Below are 7,078 nucleotides of genomic sequence, written 5' to 3'. Positions count from 1 at the left end.
CCGTGAAAAAAAAAAGAAGAAAAACACAGGTCACCTAGTCTGGAAACACGGAAAGCTTCCGACTTCCCCCTGTTTTTTCACCAAACCGTCGAAAATCACCAAGTTCGATTAACGTTCTCTCACCCTCTCGAAGCGCGCACGTGAAAAACCGTATCGAAAAGTTGGTCCGCGAAAATGTGGAGGAACACTTCAAGACAAGGCTACCGGCACTTTCGATGGTGTTCGTGGTATGTACGTATACGTATACGTGTAGGTTAACCTTGAAAAGGCAACCCGGTTGCGACGATACGCGAGGCTGTTTTGGGTGGCGTGCTGGTGCAGCGGGAGCACGACTCCGGGTACGCCTCCTCGTGACTGCCACGCGAACCAGAGAAATCGATAGAATGACCCCATGGCACATGCGTGCATCGTGTCCCCGAGTCTCGTGGAGACCGCGTAACAGACCGGTAGGAGGAAGCGGAGGAAACGGAAAGGAGAGGACGAAAAGGAGGTAAAGACACGGGAAGACGAAGAGGAAGAAGTAGAAGAAGAAGAAGAAGAGTACTAGACGTCTCTCCTCCAAAGTAATGGGAATTTCTTTTCCATTTGCCCTGTCTCCCTTTCTCTCTCTCCTCTCCCTTCTCTCCTTTTTTCAAGCTTACCTATGTTTCCACCCCCTGTTTCTCCACCCTTAACGGCCCTCATGCACCCTCTCTCCCCTGTCTCTTTAGCCGCTCTCGGAACGCCCTTACGACTTGTCTCCTCTTCCCGCTTGTACCGCCTAACAAAGGCTAAGAAGGTCTAGGAGAAACCGAGTTTATCTTAGCGATGAAAATAGCTGCGGTCGCTACCTAATCGTCAAAGTAGTCCAAATCGATGTCTCGTTTCAGTCAGAATGATTTTCTTCTGAGATATTCTATTTTTCCTTTCCGTCGACGGATTAAGTGAATCTATTTCTATTTCTTTTTTTTCGTTTAACGAACGTTTTTGCCCCGGATCCGGTACACAATTGGGTGGAGAGGAACAAATTAACGCGATTTTTATTTTCTATTTCGTCCGCGCTGCTCATTTCCGCTCTCGTTTCCATCAACGAGAGAAAGAGAGAGAGAGAGAGCAAAAGGGGTGGAAGAAGAGAACTCGAATTTATACGAGAAAATCCACATAGAGGTGTTCGTTTGCGCACCTTACAAGAACGTTTACCTTTCGACGCCGCGGGTTTCGGTCGGTCCTCGCGATGATCAAAGAGGAATTATAATTTCGAAACTTACTCCCGGCTAATTAAGCGCGACGCGAGAGAACCCCGTTTGCGAGAGTAGAGGAGGGAAGTTTCCTGAGGGGGGAGGAGACGACGACTAACCCCTTTCGAAGCGGGAATGGGCGAAGTTTAAACGTAAGACAAACACGAATGAACGTGGCTGGATAAAGTCCAAGAAATTTATCGTTTGGAAAGGCTAGCTGGCGGCCGCGCGCGCGACAGCTTGTAAATTCAACCCCCGATAAATCCACCCGTACACAACGGTAAATTTTCATAAGAAAGAAAAGTTACGCGTTCTCTCTCTCTCTCTCTCTCTCTCTCTCTCTCTCTCTCTATCGATCATACGCGGCAATTTATTACCGATCGGGATAATATCTTGTTTTTCGGTTGCACCGGATGAATCGGGGGTGGGTAAACATTTTAGCGAGCGATGATCGGTGTGCTTGCTGTCGATAAAAATTGCAAGAGGTGTTTTAAAACGTGCAGTATCCCGGAAAAAACAGGAAAGTGACGTAGCTTCCCATATATTTTATGATGTTTACGAGAATTATAAGCCGAGTTCAGCGCTGGCTGAACGGGGTTAAATCAGGAACCGATCCGATTTTATTTTTGAACGAAAATTTAATCAAGATTCCCGTTTCGTGATAGAACTTTGTTCATTCGAACGAAATTTTATTAGCGTTTGATTTTCTCTTATTCAAGGTATTAGGAAATTGTTCGTTCTATCTATTCGTTATAAACATTAAGATATAAAATAGATATGTTATAACTTCTGCATTCCAATATTTTTTCCAAGTATATTTCTTACAAGAATAAGGAAAACTTTTGAAACTGTTTGTTATATTAATACTCGAATAAATTCTATAAACCTCTTCAAAAATAAATATGATTCTTCAAGGGGGAAAAAAAATTAAGGAAATTTTTGAATTTGAATATATATTACAATATAATTAATTTTGTATCTCCATTCAAATTAAATTGCATAAGATAAATACAAAATTATCGAGTACGAAGAACTAACTGGAAGAAAAAAACATAAGTTAGAAAGGAAAACAAAGCGAACTTGTATTACATCTATTACAATCTAATTACAAATATACTTATCTCCCGACATATAAACAGAGCTCGTATAAACAGAGTTCTATTGTATTCGTGAATCATGGCGAAATTGTGTCTGAAACATGCACACATATACAATCCATGCAAGCCTTGTAACCGGAAGTTGCTTGAACGTGGTTCGTTCAGGGATAGGTAACGTGAAAAAAATACACATAGATCCGGTCACTGAGGGAAAGTTTTCAAGGGTAGGGAGGAGTAGGACTGCGAAATGTGCAGAAAGGCAGGATGTACGACATCGGAAGACGCGGCGTCAAAGAGGAAACGACTAAAGGAGAAAGAGCAGGACGCTGTTGGATCTGAGCCAGGTTGCATTTTCGAATGGATAGGGACGTAGCGAGTTCTTGCCAGAAAGAGATTTTGCATCGTGGCTTTAAGCTGGGCGAGCGTAATGGCGTGGAATCGAGTACGTTGGTAAAATTTTCCATGGGAAACGCTCGTATAACATTTCATACTCGTTTTTGCTTTTTTACGAGAGGACGACTGGACTAGAGGTTACCATCTCCTTTTCCGTCGCTCCTTTCGATGCTTGGGATCCTCCTCCGCGAATAAATACGGGATTAATTGAAGATATCTACTTTACCGTGATATTGGAGAGAGTGGCGAATAAAACTACATATTGATATGCGTACAGAGATTGTGATTCCAATATGGAATTAGATACGTTTTTCATTTTTTACATTTCATAATTATAAAATCAAAATATTAAAGATTCGAAAATAAGTGACACAGATATCGTTTATGACACATAGTTCAAAACGAAGAATACATTGATCCATTCGTATCGATGTATCTTTCAACAGATATTATCCCATACCAATTTACCTATCCCTGAAAGATCAAACGTGAAAGATTCTAGAAAGATTTCACGATTGTCAACTCGTTAACTCTCTATATCCTACGAAAACTCAGAGAAAACAGATCTGACGCGGTAGGAAATTCACCAGAGAGGTGAAGAAAAGCTTCTGAATCGAAATCGAAAGAATGGATCGTCGCGAGAACGCGTGTCGGCCTAATAAATAGGGAGCTCGAGTAGCTTGGACCTCGCGAGTGGAGAGGATCTATCGGTGTTTCACGAATGATTCCGGCAAATTTGAAGCAAGAAATTGTAGTTGCCCACGGCTGTGTGTACACCGAGCGAGAACACGGGGGAGGAAGCGAGAGAGAAGGTGGCGAGGGAGGGAAAGATTTAGAAGTAGGGTGGAGGTTTCATGGTGTCATGGCAACACCCGCCGCGATAGAGAGCGCCTTTGGCCCCCTTTTCCATTGCCAACACACTGGTGGAGAATGAGAGAACGTATCGTGGCGTTCGAGGAGCCCTGTACGAGGTTAACGGCGGCTCCTTCAAAAGAAGAAGAGAATCGATCTTTTCTCTCTCATCCCTGCCCCGATACGCACGGTCATCTTATCACGGTGAAACGGTAGCATCTGCCGAGCATATATTGGAAAAACGATAAGGAATACAGAAAGAAATTATATATTGGCCATAGAGCGGACGATTTCTTTTTAAAAGCCAACTCGCGACCGTGGATCGAGAGAATCGAGGCGTGTTCTGTACACGATGACTCCTGGCCAATATACGATTCCTCCCCTCAATGGGGAATATTCTGTTAAAGAAGCTCTGTTTGCTTATCGAACGTCTGCGTTCGCACAAGTATTTATGTATGCACGTTTTTACAAGGGGATCGTGAGACGGATATTGATAGATGTTTGAATTTCACGGATTAGAGAGATACCGGGATTTTTTATTTCTTTTTTTTCTTTTTTTCTTAAAGAGACGTCGCGACACAAGTTGTAGAAACATTGCAAATATTTGCGTTTATTATTCTTTTTTGGATCGCGGTTCGAGAACATTTACAGCATGTATATATTACGAGATAAAGTTGTTTGGTAGTTTGAAAATTATTGAACGTCTTCTTCTTATCTTCTAATAGAAATAAAACAACCGTACGCTAAATCATATCGGATTTATCGTTAGGAAAATTTTATATTGTTATATCGAGTAATATTGTGGAATATTAAGGAAACACGAATAATTGTAATCCGTGAAACAAAAAAATCAAATTATTCGCAAAACTTTTTTGAAACTTTGAAAAGTACAAAAATTTTTCCGATTTAAATTTCATTCAAAAAACAAAACGTCCTCCACGCATTGAATCTTGTTTAACGTTTATTCATCCTCAAGCAGAAAATACGAATTCTATTACTAAGTTTCAATTTGCTCATGAAAGGAACGTGTTCACAGGACCATTTACGAGGTATTTTTACGGGGATCGTAACCCAGATATTCCAACAATATTTCTTCGACCGGAGAAAACGTTTCGTCGCGATGGGTAGACAAAGAGAAACTTTAGTGCCGCGGCTGTTTTCTCTGAAACTTTTAATGTTGCGTAGTAAACATGACCGCAGACTACTAGTCCGGCTAACGAAGTTCTCCACGTTTTATCATCGTGCGCGTAAATTCATTGTTCGCTCGGGAGAACATTTTTATAGGCGATGAAAATCCATTTTCCGTTTTTTAATGTATTTCTTAGAGACGGGATACTTCGATAGATTGAGAATACTCGATTTCACAAAATGATATTTTTTTCAGAATGAATTTTTTCCAGAATTTTATATCCATTTCTTATATCTATTTATTTCGAGAAATCGTTTCATCGTCTCGCCGCAAGTTATTGATACTCCATCTTTAGATTTATTTTCTCTCAAAATTCGACTTCATTTTACGATAGATAGAGACATTCAATTCCTATTATAATAAAATATTTATTGAACAAAGAAATAGAAATATTCTTACAATTCATATTTCACTTTCACTCGATTCAATAAATATATTCCTGCTATAATATCTATAAAGAGCAACATTGAATTAATCGTACCGATTTTTTAACCAACCATCTTTTTAATCCAAAAAATTGAAAAGAAAGAATAAACAAATAATACACAACAAACAACCTAACCGTACAACGATTGCGTTCAAACCAACCGAACAACAAATCTCCACTTCCACTTATTAGAATATTTTCTATCAAGATGAAAACAATCGGCCCATCCCGTGAAGAGGGTGGTGAGCAGGATGCGTGGAGGGTGTTTTGTCTTCTGCCGAGCACTCGAGCGAATTTCGAATTTCGGTTATATGGAGGAGCGAGAGGCGTCGGTCCGCGGCTGGTAGAATCTGAATTGCAAATCTGGACGCAATTAAAAGTGTATCGCGTGGGGGAGGCGAGGAGCGGGGGTTGCAGGCTAGGCAGCCGGTTTGCCGACCAGGGGTCGAATCCGCAATTAAGGCGAAACATTATATAACGATCGCGACCGAGGGGTGGCACACCACGATACCGAACTCTTGTCCGCGGAAATTAGCGACCGCTTAAAAAAATCGCGACACAGGCAATTAATCGTAGATTGTGGCGAGAAATACGCGCGCGAAAAAAAACTTGACACTCTCTCGCGTCATTCGTGCCTCTCTGCTAATAGGAAATTTCATGACGCTCTCTCGATCGGTGTTTTAAAAACGATTATTTTACCGTGGTATTCGATGGCGGCTTTATTTCGAGCGAAAAGTTTCGAGGACCAGTTATATAGCTTTAAAAAGAGGGTTGTTCAGATCGTTGAACGATCTGTTGAAAGAGTTACAATTTGTGGTATGAATAGTTTAAGTAAGATTCGAGGCAAGATTCGATTATCGGATTTATTGGAAGAAAGATACTTGTTTTGAAAGGGTTTAATGATGAGAATTTAATTAAGATTCTCGGGGTGTTATGTAATAAAAGTATGTGTTATGAAAGTGAAAGAAAGTGAAAGATTTTTGGGAAGATTTATTTGATTAAATGTTTCGTAACGATTAATAATAAATCATGAAAAGTAACAGTAAACTGTAGATTATCTACAGTTATAAATCTTTTCTTAAGTACGTGAAAGATATTGAAAAAAGATTTATAACTAAAATTTGTATAATTTTTAATAATTACGCTATTCAGTTATATTAAAAATTATACAAATTGTATTGGAAAATATATCCAATATTATTTCTCTAATCTATTTTACATAAAAACTGAATAGATTACATACTTTTATCATAAATTATTACTAATAAAATTCTCGTTAAGGCTATCGAATAACTATGAAATTTAACGCGTGCTATTAAAAAGTGTGCTTCTTCATCGCATAAAAAAAAAAAAATTAAATATACAACGCTATTAATAATTTAATTAAAATCATGCACGTGGATAAACCATGCATAAACAGGTGTTTCTAAATAAAATCACGATACTTCTATGCCGCAGCTGGTAGTTTCTCTCAAAGACAGCTAACTTTAAACCGCAACTTTGCGATGCTAACTTTGGTTTTGCATCGTTTGTCACGTTTACCGCATAATTGCGCGATACAGATTTCCTCTGGACGAGATTTAGGTTACTATAAATATGGAGCTTATGATGTGACCTAACCAACCGACGAATTTCATTAGTCTGGAAAATTTTCGGTGAACCTGTCGTTAATCTAGGCTAACGATTAGAGTTTAGTTTTAACTAGATATTAAGGTTGTACGAAATCGATAAAATGTGAAATGCATTTCACAGTCGATTGATCCCACGAATGATTAGATATTCTAATAATTGAAGATTACGACGTCGTTTTACTTAATCTCGATTAGAAAGGAAATTCTTCTTTCTTAAATATTTATCCTATTAAGCGGTTTTCTCTAATAAAATTTTTCTTTACCGTAAGCCA

The 7,078-nt window shown here is 39.2% G+C and overlaps 1 long non-coding RNA gene across 1 annotated transcript in view; it reads right to left on the bottom strand.

Moving 5' to 3' along the window:
• Nucleotides 1–2,070, bottom strand: part of LOC133666875 (uncharacterized) — a 33,079-nt gene extending 31,009 nt beyond the window's left edge. Inside the window, exon 1 of the long non-coding RNA XR_009831669.1 lies at nt 2–2,070. This is a non-coding gene — a long non-coding RNA (uncharacterized LOC133666875). The remainder of the gene's footprint in view (nt 1) is intronic.
• Nucleotides 2,071–7,078: the final 5,008 nt, after the last annotated feature.

Source organism: Apis cerana, linkage group LG10, assembly GCF_029169275.1.
Source record: "Apis cerana isolate GH-2021 linkage group LG10, AcerK_1.0, whole genome shotgun sequence".
Classification (NCBI taxonomy): domain Eukaryota; kingdom Metazoa; phylum Arthropoda; class Insecta; order Hymenoptera; family Apidae; genus Apis; species Apis cerana.
This window is presented reverse-complemented; position numbering and strand designations above follow the sequence as displayed.